The 16,012-nt window shown below is 51.4% G+C and overlaps 1 protein-coding gene across 8 annotated transcripts in view; it reads right to left on the bottom strand.

Moving 5' to 3' along the window:
• The window catches only part of SEPTIN9 (septin 9), a 253,554-nt gene that overhangs the window by 69,299 nt on the left and 168,243 nt on the right, over nucleotides 1-16,012 (bottom strand). The window contains exon 1 of one of the 8 annotated variants that reach the window (XM_008163852.4): nucleotides 3,527-3,681. The exons of 6 other annotated variants lie outside the window; for them this stretch is intronic. The gene's annotated coding sequence lies outside the window, so the exon portion shown is untranslated. One more of the 8 variants, XM_042841181.2, reaches the window with a different exon arrangement.

The following is a 16,012-nucleotide window of genomic DNA, read 5'->3' as shown; positions in this document are numbered from 1 at the left end:
AAGTCCCTCCCTTACAAAGGAGTTCAAAAAAGTTAGGAACAGCTGATTGCTGAGTGCAGGAGTGAGACATCATTGATTACTCAACCAATCACAATACAGTTAGACTTTAGTTCATTTGTATACAGCTATCCTATTGGTTAGAATACTGACAGACTTTAAAAGTCATATTTAATCACTATGATGTCACAGTTCTTGGATACTGCACTCTGATGTCCTCTCCAGGAGATGGACTTTATTCCACCAGCAGACACGGAGACTTTCTGCTGTATTAACATAGTAAGAGCCATTCACTTTAACTAAAAAGTGTTACATGGGTTGCACTAGTTACTTTGTGATAGCATTAAGCATCATTATTATAGTACTGTAAACATACGTGGTGCTTTACAAAACAGTGTCAGACACACACCATACCCTGAAGAGCTTACAAGTTCAGCAAGCCAAGACTAGGCACAGAGCAATGGGTCAGGTAAGGGACAATGTGGGGATAGGATCAGTGAATCGAACCAGGCAGGAAGGCTTCCTGGAAAACACAGGGTCTCTCATTCTGTGCTGAGCCTTTTGGAGACTCAGCACAGAAGGCAGAGATCAGCAGGAGAGGGGTCAGAGGTAACTTCACCGCACCTTTGTGCGGCCCAGATTCACGGCTCGTGCGGCCCCAGGCATAAATTAGAGCAGTTTTTGAGACTGCTCTCCTCCCATGGGCTGCCTATGGGTATGTCTGCACAGCAACCAGCCACCAGTGGCTGGCCTATGCCAGCTGACTCAGGCTTATGGGGCTTGGGCTGCGGGGCTGTTTCATTGCTGTGTAGACTTCCGGGCTCGGACTAGAGTCCAGGCTTTAGGACCCTGAAAGGTGGGAGGGGGATTCCAGAGCCTATGCAGCAATGAAACAACCCCTTAGAGCCCAAACCTGAGGTGGCGGGCACAGGCCAGCCGCAGGCATCTAACTGCAGTGTAGAATAGCCTATATGAGCTGTGCCCCAGCCCAGAATCTCCGTAGTGCTTTGTGCTACGAATATGCCCCCTCCTGCTCCCAACAGGTCCCCCTGGCCCTGCCCTTGGCATGCCCCCTACACTGGGGACTGTGAGGGAAGCAATGCAGGACTGATTACTGCCCCAATTCCAATGGGAGTGTGGCACACCTTGGCACAGGAGGAGTGGGAAACTGTTCTGAGTGCAAGATGAACTCATGATGTAATAATAATACTACATGTATAGCACTTTTCATCAGTAGATCTCAAAGCACTTTACAAAAGACATATCGTCGTCCCCATTTTATAGTTGAGGAAACTGAGGCACAGAGAGGGGACATGACTTGCCTAAGGTCATACAGCAGGTCAGTGGCAGAGCTAGGAATAGAACCTAGGTCTCCTGAATCCCAGTCTATGCACTACGGCACATTGCTCCAATAGAAGGCTGAGAATGGGGAACATATATATCCACATCTCTTATCCGATGCTCTTCACAGCAGGGTCAGGGCTAAGTCATAGCTGGCCCTGTGCAATTACACTCATGGATTTACACTTTAACCTTTGGGGGAGGGGTGGGTTTAAGGAACACAGTACTAGATTTTGGAAGGGGTTGAACCGAAGTGCTTAAAAGAGTTACATAGATCTGGTCCCCTAAAAACACAAGACCCACATACATGGTCGTATATCCACTAAAAGCAGCTCCTGTATGTGCTTGTACAAGCAAACCTTGCACCACAAGATCTATGCTCATGCATCTGAGAGCAGAATCCAACCCAGAATCTAGATTTTAACACGCAAGGCTTCCTAACAGGAGAAATCCAACCCCCTGGGATGGTAGATTACTTCAGCAGGTCTGTTAGATAGCCAGTTTTAAAACACTGGAGCAGTGGTACCCTAACCCTACCCCTACAGATGGCCTGCTTTATCTGAGCCACATGGCATCTGTGCCAGTGCAACGGTGGGGAATTTACATAAAAGAGTAGTCCACCTTAAGCCAGTGGGTTTGAACCAGAACACAGCTGGACCTGAACTCAGAAACTGGTTTCCATTCTCAGTTCTCTGCATTAATAACATGAATGCATCCTGCATACTATGGCGATGGTCATTACAGAAAAACCTGGAAACAATCTCACTCTGCCAGTAACAATGGCACACTTACATACTCAGCTCAGCCCCCCCTGTTATGGAAAAGAAAGCATCCTTCATAAAGGGTAAAGACTGTCTCAGCAGAGACTCATGGCACTAGATAGATCCGGCCAGATTCATCCCAGATGCTACTTTGCTGGCTGAAGTGGAGCTACCCAAGGAATGAATCTGGCCTCTTTTAAAAGGAAAGTCTAAACTTTCCTGGAACAAGGCTGGTTTCCCAACAAGGATGCTGGCTTCAAGCAGCACAGGCATATTGTAGCAGAGGGAGCAGAACCACCCGAAGAATCTGGTGCTCCCGCTGTTTGGATTTTAAAGGGCCAGGTCACAATGAGTTGTTTGGGGATACTAGGACTGGAAGGACAGAGTGCATTTCCTGCAAACAAGCCCTTTCATTGCAAGGCAATGGTTCCAGGACCAGCTCTGTACCTGCAGAAGGACTCCACGCCCTAGCACTTCTCTGTCTGAGAAGTCCCAGGAAAAGCATTTACTTAGTAGGACTACGGTTTTCCCGTAGTGCCATATAAACACACTGTTTCCCAATCGTCAATGATCCTGCTGCCATCAGCTGTCCCAAGTGATCAGGAGCTCCCAGTCAGTGGCAAAGAAAACGTCTTGCCCTCCCCCAACCCCCTCCCTAGATCTCCCTGCAGCCCAAGTTTCCATCATTAAAAGGCGTGTAAAGGGTAACACAGCAGCAGAAACACTGACTGAAAGCGACACCTGAGAACACGGCGTAAAGAAAATCAGTCATTTGAGTTTCAAGCGAACACAAACCGACCTGGGACTCCCACCCCCCCTACCTCCAGGGCTTACAGGAAAACACAGCCACTTGCTCTGCGCTCTTTCAAACGAGATTGTTAGATAAAGGCAAGAGGAAAGTTACAGTTAAGTCTCCGTCGCAAGGAGAGCAAAACAAGCTCCTTCCAAAGCCAGGGCAAGAAACCACCAAAGAGAAAGAAACTAAAGCACTCGGCTCAGTTGGCCAAATATTTACAAAGAGATAGCTGTGAAGCACAAAGCTCTTTTCTTCTTTCTCGGGCGGAATCTGGTCGGAGCATGGAAACAAAATTCCCCCATCCCTGTCTCTCTCTCTCTCTGGTTACAATGACTCAGCCTGCAGGCTGAAAGCGTCTAGCTGGGCTAGAGCTGCTGAAACCTGCCCATCTCCAGAAGGGGGACAGAAGCGTGAAGGCTTCCTGCTCTGCTGAGCCTTGCACGTTACCATTGAGAGCAGCCCACGATCACAATGTAGGATTGGTGCCTTCCCCCATCCCTACCCGGGCATGCAGGTCCACAGCCCTGCGAGGGAAGCTGTGGCCGGAGAGACGCGAGTCCCCGTGCAGCACTCGGCGAGGCAGGAGGAGGGGGATTATTGGAAAGAACAAAGGGAGAATGAGAAGACTCACCCAAGCAGTTGAAGCACTCTAGGCTCCTGGCTATGTTAGCAGAGAAGGCCCGCCCCCTTCAGGGTCACATGGTTCAGAGTGCTAGTCAATGATCAAAGGGGCTTTGTCACTCTGTGAATAATACGCACCCCACAGTGCAACAGAGGTAGGCAGTGACCGGGGCTGGGAGTGCAGATGGATAATTACTGCCCAGGGTGCAGAGAGTGGAGTGGAACCGGCTGAGAGGAAGGGAGGGGGGGGGGAGAGTTCAAAAGAGCCAATTAAAAATAAAAACGCTGTGACACAGTAATTCAGAGGAAAGTCTCTGCTCTAAAAAGGAGAGGAGGTGACGCTGACTCAGCTTATGGGGATTTTGAAAACTCAGGGAGCTATCACGCAGGGGCGATCCGGAAAAAAGGAAGCATTCATCCCACAGTGCTGGCAGGATCTCAAAGCACGGCACACGTGTGAATGAACTGGGCTTCACAACTCCCCCGCCACTCAGCTAAGTATTATCATCCCCATCTCACTGGTGGGGGGATCCCAAGTCACACCGTGGTTAAGGGATTCGTCAAAGGTCATGCAGGAAATCAGTAGCAGAATGGTGACCAGATCTCCTGATGCCAAGCCCTATGCTTTAGGCACAGGACCATCACCTTGCTGCCAATACAGCAGGTTAGTTGGCCGCTCCTCTGCTGTAAGTGATGGTAGTTGGGCTGAACTGCACTTTGCATTGTGCATTTGGCTGGGAGACGAACAAGGTGACCTCACTGATCTTCTCTAACCCCTGACAATCTTCCTCCCAGCCCAGCCAGCTCTTCCTCCTGCTGCCTGATCCTGCCCTCAGTGGCGCTGGAACATTTTTAGTAGTGGGGGTGCTGAAAGCCAGCCCCTTGCCCCTGTCCGCACCCTCCACCCCCCTGCACCAAGCTAAGGCTGGGAGCAGGGCTATGTCTCCAGGAGGCAGGGACCCCGGCCCGGACAGGCATAAGGGGGCCAAGGCTGTGGCCACAGCTGGGGGGAGTGGAGGGGGGCAGGAGCAGAGCCCCAGAAGTGGAGCCTTGGGAGCAGGGGTCTGAGCGTGGAGCCCTGGGAGTGGAGGCCTGGAAGCGTGGCCCTATCGCCAGGGAGTGGGACCAGAGGCCGGGGCCCCAGGAGCAGAACCCCGGGCACGGGACTAGGGACATAGGCCCTGAGCACAGGGCCAGCAGCCAGGAAGTGGGGCTGGCAGCCGGGACCCTAGCAGAGGGCCGGGGAGTGGAGTCCTGCATGGAGGGCCGGGAGCAGGGCCCCAGGCGTGGAGCCAGCAGCTGAGGAGTGGGGCATGGGGCCGACTCCCGGGACATGAGCTGGGGAGTGGAGCCCTGGGTGCGGGGCCGGTGACCTCACACAAAACCTGGGGGTGCTGCAGCACCCCCCACACCCCTCTTTCCCATGCCTATGCCTGCCCTCTAGTCATAGTTTGTCCTACATCCCGACCCACTGCCACAGAGGGGACTCTGATGTCTCCAGTTCAACACTGGGACTTCACCAAGAGTCCTTTTCCACGAACATGAGGGCCACATAGGCACAGAGCTGCTGGGTTTTGTTGCACAGGGAGGGGGCCATTATCTGAGGAGTCCTGCACCCTCTGTGCACAGTGGAGTTCAATCCCATAGACCAGTGTTTCCCAAACTTGGGACGCCGCTTGTGTAGGAAAAGCCCCTGGCGGGCCGGGCCGGTTTGTTTACCTGCCGCGTCCGCGGGTCCGGCCGATTGTGGCTCCCACTGGCCACGGTTCGCTGCTCCAGGCCAATGGGAACTGCTGGAAGTGGCGGCCAGTACGTCCCTCAGCTTCCAGCAGCTCCCATTGGCCTGGAGCAGCAAACCGCGGCCAGTGGGAGCCGCGATCGGCCGGACCCGCGGACGCGGCAGGTAAACAAACCGGCCCGGCCCGCCAGGGGCTTTCCCTACACAAGCGGTGTCCTAAGTTTGGGAAACATTGCTATAGGGGCTCCCTGCACATGTTCAGACAGCAGAGTTAGTGGGAGCAGGGCTGCTGGTACCTTGGCTACATGGAGCCCCACCCAGATTAGCAGGTGCAGGAACAACTGGAGCTACTGCAGCCTAAGGAGTCCTTCTCCCCTGGCCTGTGTGGAATCCCCTGTGCCAAGTCAAGCCCCTTGTGTTTGGAGCAGTAGGGAGGCTTTTGCTGGGAGTAATCAAGCCAGAGGAATTGGTGGGCTGGAACAGGCCCAGCCCTTAAACCAACCCAGCTAAGAAACAAGATGTAGCAAGCATAGCCAGGACAATCTATTGAACAAGGTGAATGAGCAGAGGCTAGTTTTATGAACCACTTTTGCTGGGAAATAAATACACAGACAAGGAACTTCAGCAGATTCGGGCTAGTAAAGACATAAATGCACTGGGCCCAAATCTCCACCAGCTTGCCGTTTACCTTGGCTTTCCCACCTGTGCAAGGTGGGCGTAAAAGGATACCTGTCTGCTTTCCCTGCCTACCAAGGATGACACAAGGTGCAGGACAGTGGTGAATCGAGCCCATCATTAAGCAGGACCTAAGTTCCCTCTAAGCTGCGCGGCTGTGCAGCAGCCTATTAAGCGCCGCGCAGGCGCTCAGGACTGCAGCGGGGAGAGATGCCTCTCCCGCAGTCCTGGATGAAGAGGTGCCTCTCTCTGCTGGCCCCAGCCCAGCCCCGGACCTGCTGCAGCTGGGGGAGAGGCACCCCTCCCCCAGCCCCAGCCCTGCTGCGATGGGGAGAGGCACCCAGCCCACGGGGAGTCCTCTCTCCCCGTTGTAGCCCCGGGGCAGCCTGCCCCCCAAAGCCCTCATCCTCGGCCCCACTCCATAGCCTGCACCCCCAGCCGCAGTCCTCACCCTCCCGCGCACACACACCCCAACCCTCTGCCCCAGCCCTGAGCCGCCTCCCACATGCCGAACCCCTCGGCCCCACCCCGCCACATTAATTTTGTTATGTGCACCAACACGGAGGTGATATATCACACATCACCTCCATGTTGGTGCACATAACAAAAAACAATCCGCACATGCATGGGAAAAATTAGAGGGAACACTGATCAGGACTGGAGTCCCATTGTGGGAGAGTACCTGGAAACACCTGGAGAATGACTACCTGGGAATAGAGGACCCTGTCATCTTTTTTCAAGTGCCGAATCTCTACTGTACTGGTGCTATGTGAATAATTTGGGACATGGGAAGGCAGACCACTCCCTACCCCCACCCTCTCCTAAATGCTCTAGTCTCTGGCTCTGACACAAATCACAAACCATAGCATAACACAGGGACCCACACTGCAATCTACAAATGAACATTCACAGTGGCTTCACCTAAGACTACTCCCTTTCTTGTGCATTTTTACTAACTCCCCTTTGCCCAAATGGCACATTGGCACAGGATCAGTGAGCTTGGTGGGTACTTGACCCCCGCTCTGCCCCTGCCCCCACTCCACCCCTTTCATGAGGCCCTGCCCCTGTCCCGCTCCCATTCCAACCCCTTCCCCAAAGTCCCTGCCCCAACCCCTTCCCCAAATCCCCGCTCCAGCCCCACCTCCTCCCCTGAGTGTGCCACGTTCCCACTCCTCCCCCCACTCCTGGAGCATGCTAACGCTGCCAAACAGCTGTTTGGCCACGGCCTGGCGGGAAGTGCTGGGAGGTAGGTGGAGGCACAGGGATGTGGCATGCTCAGGGGAGGAGACGGCGGTGGGGCAGGGGGTGAGGGGAGCTTGGCTGCCAGTGGGTGCAGAGTACTCCAGCCCTGGAGCACCCACGGAGTTGGCGCTTATGGTTGTGAGCCTGGATAAGTCAGATGGACAGTAACACATGCCTTTGGGCCAGGCTTTTGCTGCTACCCATTGTCCATTTGCAAGCTGAACGTACCTCGCACTCTGACAGCACATCTGCTCCTAAACCAACCCCACGGGCAAAAGCTCGACGCAGCATGAGCCCTTTGTCCAGGTCAGGACATATCAATGGGTTTGCGCACAGGCAGCCTCTCTGGGTTACTGGCCACAGTCGGTCTTCTCCATCCTTTGGCTGGCCTTTGCTTCTCATTGGGGTGAGAAATCTCTCTCACATGCAGCGAAGAACACACTGAGGCATGGGAAGGGCGGGGGAAAGGCTGGCCTTTGAACCACCCGACTCATTCATGCAGGAACAAGCTCAAAAACAGATAAGGAGAAAAAACAAAGATTCCTCCAACCCCCTTCGGGAAGCAGGTTCTCACAACTAAAGCTGTTGGGGCAGGGCGGGGGACAGGGGGAATCCTTCTGGTGCCATCTCTTCCTAGCCCTAACAAGGGGCCAGGCAAGTTATATCAGTCACTAGTACTCCATAGAGATGCACTGGGGAGGAGTTCGCCCTGCCCTAACCCATCCCTGCTACCTTAAACCGCCAGCAGGACGACTCAAGCCCATCCAGTACTGGGAGGAAGGGAGTTTGCTTCCTGACCATTCCTCTCATAATAGCTTCTTTCTACTATCCAACTGACAGAGCAAAGCACCTTACCAGGGGGAGATTTGGGAGACCAGGCTCCTGCCGCAGTGGCCTTTATACAGATATTTAAATTGTCCACAAGCAAAATTGCTAGAGAGAAATATGCTTCCCAGTGGAATATGTGTAACAGCAATTTTGCAATTGGCCAGGGTGATCTGTGGTTGGCATCTGACTTGTCCGTCCGATATGGGACTGGGTGAGCTGGACAGTCTTGGACAACACCAGAACACTGGATTAGAAAGTCAGGATCATCAGAATCAATGGTCACTCCTCGTCTGCAGCATGTGATTTACAGATGGGGCTCTATTGCCAAGGGGAATGTTCTCAAAAGCCAGCCCCTCAGAGCTGGGGAGGATGTTATACAGAGGCAGGTTATCATACCAGCAATACACGTCAATGAGCCTGGGAGGTAGCGTGTGGGAGCTTTGCTCCACTGCAGGCCATAGAATGAGTGACCATTATTTCTGCATGGGATAGTGTAGCCCAGAACTCCCCAGGTTCCAAGGTTGCCTCCAAAGTGGTCACATAAAATACAACTGCAGAGGAGAGATGCTTATTGCAGCAGCACTGAAGTGAAACATTCACAGCTCGACATGGGGAAGTGAACCTGCCAACAGAGAGTCCCAGGTTCCTCTCCTCTTTCCAGCATGCCCCAGTTCAGGGACAAGAACCAATCTGAGGAACTGGTTGTGTCTCTGCTTGGACCAGCCTGCCACGCAAGACCTCGGTCTCAAAGAGAGGGAGACTGAGTGTAAGCGTCTGCCCCCTCCTCCTCCTTAAAATAATCACTCTCAAGCTGACGTATTCCTTAATCCACCCAGGTCCTTGGGTGGTTTTGTCCTTCCAGAGGGCTTGGACCTAAAAACAAACAACAGGGCATAGGGGAAGTGCTAGGGCAGCTGCAGTAACCATAGCAGGCAAACAAACCAGCATCAACAGGGTCCCACCTATTGAAGAGAACCCTCCTCCCAGCAACTCAAGGGAAAGGAGGTCCAGTTCCCCCTGCTCCTGGAGCTCTGCTGTCAGGGCGCTTAAAACAGAATCAGGGAACATACAAGAGGATTGTTAAATCTACCATCATGTCCATCCTTTGTGCCCTTTAGATGTTCTGATTGTAATTTGCAGTGTAAGTGGGCAGAGCTTTGTAATAGGAGGAGAAAGGTTAAGCAATTTGGGGACCAATTCTGCAAGGTCCTGAGCAACTGGAGGACACTCAGTGCCTCCAGGACTTGCTGAGCACTTCACATAATCCACCCCATATGAGCCAGAGTAGAAGGGAACAGGGAGATGGAAGGATACGATGCTGAGACCGTCAAAGCCAGCTAAGGGATCTGGACACCCAATTCCCATGAGACATTAATGGGAGGAATTGGGCACCCACTCCCGGGGGGGGAGGTGAGCGGGGGGGTTGAAGAGATCCTTAAACCCTAGCCTTTGGCAGAGAACAATCCATTTAAAGCTACATACACTCCCTGCTCCCCTGGCCCCTGCTGCAGACAGCTCAGCAGCCCTGTAAGGAAATCAGGAGACCAATAGGTAGCAGCTCATTTAGGAATGTCCACTACATGCGTTCCTAAAGCAGAGCACAGGCTTATTCGTTACTCTTTCCCTTCTGATACCCAGCTGCTCAGCAACCCAAAACCAGGTGCAATGATAACCAAACCTATTCCCCAGGGGCTTCCTCCTCCCCCTACTGTGAAAACGGAAGAGGCAGGCCTGGCTTAGATCACTAAGTTCTGGGCACAACCATCTAGTTTGCATAGGGGCATGCAGAGACCATGTTCAATATCACACGTCAAAAATTGCTGGGCTTTGCTTAACTCCGGCTCTGCCAAAGGAGCGTTTTCCTGTGCTGATGCCTGCATCACGCCCCTGGTATTTCTCCCTCTCTCCCTCCCCCAGACTAAGCCACTTTCTCCCCATCTTCCAACTTCCTTTACACTCCAGGCATCTCATGACAGCTCTGACTTCCTGTGCTACACTCCTGTAGCTGCACAAAGCCACAAAAACCTGAGCAGCTTCCTCCCCTGTTCCTTATTCCCTGACGTGAGGGGAATAGAGAGGTCAGGCAGAGAGATTTGACTCAGCCAAGGATTACATATAGGAGAATAAGCCCTGGACAGAGTCCGCAGAGGCTCCAGGATGATTGGGAGACAGCAGCTCTTTATTAATCATCTCTACAGTAGAGCTGGCTGGAAATGTTTCATAACATTTTTTTTTAAATGGAAAATGATACTTGTCAAAATCAAAATGTTTTTAAAAGGGTGGTTTTGACATTTAGTTTTAAACAAATAAAACGAAGCATTTTGATAATGTCAAAACATCCCACTTCAACATTTCTGGAACAGAATGTTATGATTTTTCATTTCAAAACACTAGTCAAACAAAAATTCATTTTTTTAATATTAAAAAGTTGTATGTAGTTTAAATGGGTCAAAATCTGAGCAAAATGTTTTGATTTTACCAAAACCAAATGTTTTAATCAACCCAAAACCTTCCCCCCCCCTTCCCAGAATCTCCGTTTGCAGGAAATGTAAAAGATTTGGTTTCTGTTCTGTTTTAGAATAGAAAGAAATTGGAAATTATGGAATTTACCAGGGAACAGAAAATCCATTTCCCACCCAGCTTAAATCTACAGGCTTCTAGAGCTTCCCAACCTTTCTCGACACTCCCTTTTAGCAGGGCTCCCTCATCAGTGCTCCTCTGTGCATCACAACCAGTTCCTGGGCCTCCTCCCAGAACAGTTCTCCAGGAGGACTAGTCTTCCTGTATGGGCACTGCTGGGAAACACCCACATCTAAGGTATCACATGATGAGCTTAATATCCCTTAGGTGCAGCTGTTCACGCAGGGCAGACTTCTCAGTGAGGGTGGATAGCCTTGTGGTTAAGGCACTGACCGCACTGAGCCTGAAGGGATGTAAGTTCAGTTCTGAGCTCTGTCACAAGCTTCCTGCATAACCCTGAGCTAATCATTTAGGGCCAGATGCTGGGTGACTTCAATTGAGCTACATGGATTTTAACCAGGTGAGGATGTGATCCACTTTCTCTAGGTACTCCAGTTCCCAAGCTATGATTATTCCCAGCAAAATGGGGACAGCAATACTGCCTGTGCCTGTCTTGTCTATTTGGGGCAGGGCTAGGGTCTAGCACTAGCACAATGGGGCCTGATTCCAGTACTGTTACTGGAATACAATTAGTAGTGACAATTCTACCACCCATAGGCTGAGCGGTACATAGGTATGCAAGGAATCCCATTACATCACGGAGTAAGGTCCTGCTCATCTGGAGTAAGGAGGATGGCAGGATTTGGTCCTTCAGTAGCGCTACACACAATGAAAAAGATTTAAGACGAGCGAGCAGCCTGAGTGAGGGTGACAAGAAACCTTCATGGATCTAGGCTTGAAGTGAAGGAGCTTAGGAATTGTTAGGAAATAGCTCAAACGCCGCAGGGGATTTCAAAAGTCATAGGACCACATGGTTTTTAGCTTGTTTAAGAGTGCTGTCCATCTCTTCATCCCACCCAGCAGTTGTTCTTGCCAGACTATCATTTGCCCAGACCACTATGTTAATGTTACGGCTGAAACACTGAATTGACCTTCACTGGTAGGAAGGAGGGATGTTGTACCATCTTACACTTGGCTGAATCTGTGCTGTGATTAATACTGTTCAAGGCACAGATACCAGATGTTCTCCGTGCAGGCTGGCGCCTATCCCAAATTGCACCGAGACGGAATTTTTGGGCATATGGATGGAGATTGCTGAGGGCAGGAGATAATCAGAGTGCAGAGATTTGCAAAACCATTTGCATGGTTATGAGAAAAGACTGTACAGTTCTTATGCAGACCAGAGCCAGTCAGAACAGAGGGATGCGACACATAACTGGGCCTCTATTTCTCAAATATACACTCTAACTGGCTGATGGGTAGTGCTTTGCATAATCGCTCTCAAATGATTTCTCAGTAACCCTTTGATAATTATTCAAATACCTGTACTCTCATTAGTCATTGCCTTCAGATCTCAATCCATATGCCCACACTAAACTTGTCTGGCCCCTGCCCCACTCTGTCACTGATACTAACTGCAAGTTAACCAGAAAAGGAATTATTTGTATTTGGGCTGAGAGTAGTGGGGAGGATACACACCACAAGGAGGAGGATGGGGAAGACAAAGGAGACAGGGATTCGGCATGGTCCCTTCCAGTCCTACACTTCTATGATTCTATGGTGACAAAATGGGTGGAAGGTCAAAAATTGAGGTTTCCATGTTTGGGGTAAGCATATGGAGCAGGAGTTTGAGGAGGACAGTCAATCAGACCAGAGAGCATGACAGGAGCCAATCAGAGTTCAGGAGCAAGAGGAAGGATCACATGTACTCAGAACCCATGGAGTGGTGCCCAGGGCTGTAAGCACCTCTGTCTCCCTCCTGGGAGATCATCTAGTTCTTGCCTTGTAAACAGGAAGCAGCCTCAGGTTATCATTTAAATCTCTTTCTGTTTTCATAGCAAGTGTTCTTAAAAGCTTGTTCTCATGCTGGTAGCGCTGGGTGGCCCTGTCTCTTGTCTCCTTGAAGGGCTGAGAGATCTGTCTGCATAACCCTCCGAGCCTGGTTCTCTCCCTCTAACCCAAACAGGCAGCCATTTTTGCTCTAAACTGTCCAAGCTATTTCCCAAGCAGCTTACTTAGGAGTCACTTCACTTGTGATTCAAGCCAGTTTGTAACTGGACCCTCCCAAAGTACTGTGCCCGCTCCGTCAAGGCTTAGCTTCACTCTCCTGTGTCCCCTCGCTCCTGCAGTAAACAGCTTTACAGCTCTGGGACTGCCCGTTGCATAGCCGCCCCTAAGAGTCCACAAGAACTTCCTTTTAATCAGTCTCGCTGGGGTTTGTCTCTGCAACAGACATCGATTCACAGCCAAATCCTGCAGCATCAGATATGCCGGGTGTAGTGTAACTCTGATGTGCCACATCCTGTCCTGGGCTGAAAGTGAACCTAACAATGCACCTTCACTTGCCACCTTCTGGATCTAGTATGAGACGCAGTACCTAAGCACTCATCCTTACCGTTCCCATGGCTCCTCTCTGGAGAACGGGGTGCTACCTGCAAGGTCCTGGCCCACTTCCCACCACCAGCTAAATACATTCTCTCTAAATTTCCTCAGTGGTTTCAATGGGACACGCTGTCTCATTCTTCAGGTCTCATGCTAAAAGGATTGTGTGGCATTGGTGTGCATGGTTAAATAGCTGTCATGTTCCATCCTGGACATGGCTGCATTCAGTGATGGGGGAAAGTTCCTATTGACCACAATGAGAGCAGGAGCAGGCCAGTCATTTCCAAAGTGCTCTGGAATCTTTCAAGGCGGAGACATTAAATACCCTTAACACCACTGATAACTCAGTCTCCTTGTCAGTCTTCATTTCACATTCACAGCCTAAATGCCTGGCTCATACCAGTCCTCTGCCTGGATAGTGACTGGTCCTTTCCTGCTTAGCTCTAGCTTCCAGCTTTGCAATGCGGTCACTTCTCTAAGCATGCAGGCCCTGAAATAGCAAAGCACTTACGCGTGTGAGCGCTGTTGTATCGCTGCCTTCAACAGAACTTCTCATGAGCTTAAACTGAAACATGTTAAGTGTTTTGCTGAATTGGGGCCATAATGAACAAAGAGCAATGCAGTTACTGACATCAAACGGTGCAGAGAATCAGACGTGATATGTATTCAGCAAAGGCCAGAGTTATGTGTGACCCAAAAAGCTTCTCCTGTGGCTTTGGTTCACTTCCTCTCTCTTTCTTGCATGGTTTCCTCTTGCTTTGAGCTCCTACAGGTAGAAGCAGAGCAGAGCATGCGCAATTTCCTCAGACGCTGAATTCAGCTAATAAACACATCAGGTCCGAGCAGATGGTTCCAATGCTAAATCAAAGCAAATAGTGTGGAGTTCAGTTTTCCCTTTCCTTTTCTTTGTGCGTGTCCATCCTCCAGTGGGAGTTTGGGCCATTCTCCTTTTCGTTGTGGATCACCCATCCTTACTTGAAATTGAGGGACAGGCTGACAGAGGATGGATGGGTAAATTCAGGGCCATCCCTAGCCATTTGGGAGGGGGGGGGGGGGGGGGGGGCCCCAGGCCTCTCCCTAACCCCCCCACCAAGGTCTGGGAGGCAGGACTGTGGGGGGCCACTTTTGGGGGCCCCACAGCCCCAGAGTGGCCCGGGGGATTAGCGGGGGGCTGGGAGCAGCCCATTCCACTTCCCTTGCTGCAGCTGTGTTGCTCGGGGGAGGGAGCTTGGGGGAAGGGAAGGGATCCCCCCGACCCAGTCACCGGAATAGGGGCGGGCTGGGGGCGGAGCAGGGGGAAAGGGTAAGGAGCAGGGCGGAGGGAGTTGTCCAGGACCCCACACATCCCCCTAGGGACGGCCCTGCCCCTTGCAGTGAGCGCAGGCCACTGGGGGGGGGGAGGCGGAGGGAGGGGACGGGACAGGCTGAGGGATAGGGCGGGTCGCCGGGGCTAGTGCTGCCGGGTTTGCAGCATGCAGCTGCCTAGGGCACCATGAAATTTGGGGCAATTTGGTGCCCCAAATTTCATGGTGCCCTACGCAGCTGCGTATGCTGCATATGCCTAGGGACGGATCTGAGTAAATTCAAAGCAGAAGAATGCACTCACTGCTGGAGAATACATCTCCCTCTGTCCGCTATTCCCAATCACGCTGTAGGTAGGGCACCTCGTACTTTGGAAACAATACACCTAGCAGTCCCCATGAAAATTACATTCCAGTTGCACCAAATGGCCCCTGGAAACCTGTAATGAAAAGAGCATTTCTCCGGTCTGAAAATCCAGCCAGCCTTCAACCCTGGTGCTGGAATTCCTGGTGTGCATCTACTTTCCTCAGCAGAAGGGCGGCAGTACATCAGCGGCTCTGCCCTCACTGCTTCTGGCCAGGAATCACAGCCACCCACAGTGCTCAAAGTCACCACATTGAAGCTGCTGTCCCCCCTGGAGAAAGTCCAAATAAAACTGAAAGCTTTGATTTAAATGGCTGAGCAACAGTCAGTGACTGAAACCTCATAACATGACTCTGAAGGGGTGGCTATGCTTACCTGGTCTGAGCAGAGAGGAAGGAAGATAACTTCCCAAACTGTAGCAGGTTCATCTCTGCAGGGCAGTGTTTCCCAGTGGCTAGTGCACTGGACTAAGACTAAAAAGAGACCTGGGTTTAAATCCAAACTCTGCCACTGGCCTGCTGAGGCCAAGTCACTTCCCCTCCTGTGCCTCAGTTTCCCCATTTGTAAAATGGGGATAATGATCCTGTCCTCTTTTGTAAAGCACTTTCATAGCTATGAGAAGTGCTATAGAAGAACGACATGGTACTGTTGTCAGCTCACACCATTGTTCGTGAAAGGGTCACTAATTCTGTGATATGGTGAGTGTGTGTCACGCTGGGGCACATTCGGACTTCAGCTGCACTGATGTAAATCCAGAGGAGCCCCACTGAAGTCAAAGGACTTACACCAGGTTTTAGTGAGAGCAGAATCTGGCCATGTGTGAAAACACCCTTGCAGTTTCTGATTTCCAGCCTGTGCTCAGATGCACACACGTGAATCCAAACATTCACAAGGATTGTCAGTGATTCCCTTAGGACCAGCCCAACCCATTGAACTTGGGAGATGGGGGTATTTGTTATCATAGGAGGAAGGAAACTGGGTTGGGCAATTCCCTATATGATTTAGTGGAATGTCTCCTCCCTCCCCCCCCCCCATATCACTCTGCACATGTACTCTTCCATGTGTTCTCCACCAGATTTCCACGGGATGCCTCCTGTCTATTGGAGGCAGAGCGCTGCACAGCCCAAGGAAACGTCAAGCTGCTGCCCTAAGCAATCTCCTCGTAGCTCTTACGCGAAGGAAGGGGTTGGAATGGGGATAACGATTGACTCTCTGTGATGGGACTTTTCAACGGTACTGGCCCCACCTAAAAATGAAAGAAACGGAGCCAATCGCTAGCCAATCCAA

Source organism: Chrysemys picta, chromosome 12, assembly GCF_011386835.1.
Source record: "Chrysemys picta bellii isolate R12L10 chromosome 12, ASM1138683v2, whole genome shotgun sequence".
Classification (NCBI taxonomy): domain Eukaryota; kingdom Metazoa; phylum Chordata; order Testudines; family Emydidae; genus Chrysemys; species Chrysemys picta.
The sequence above is the reverse complement of the archived record's forward strand: the minus strand, read 5'-3'. Positions and strand labels throughout refer to the sequence as shown.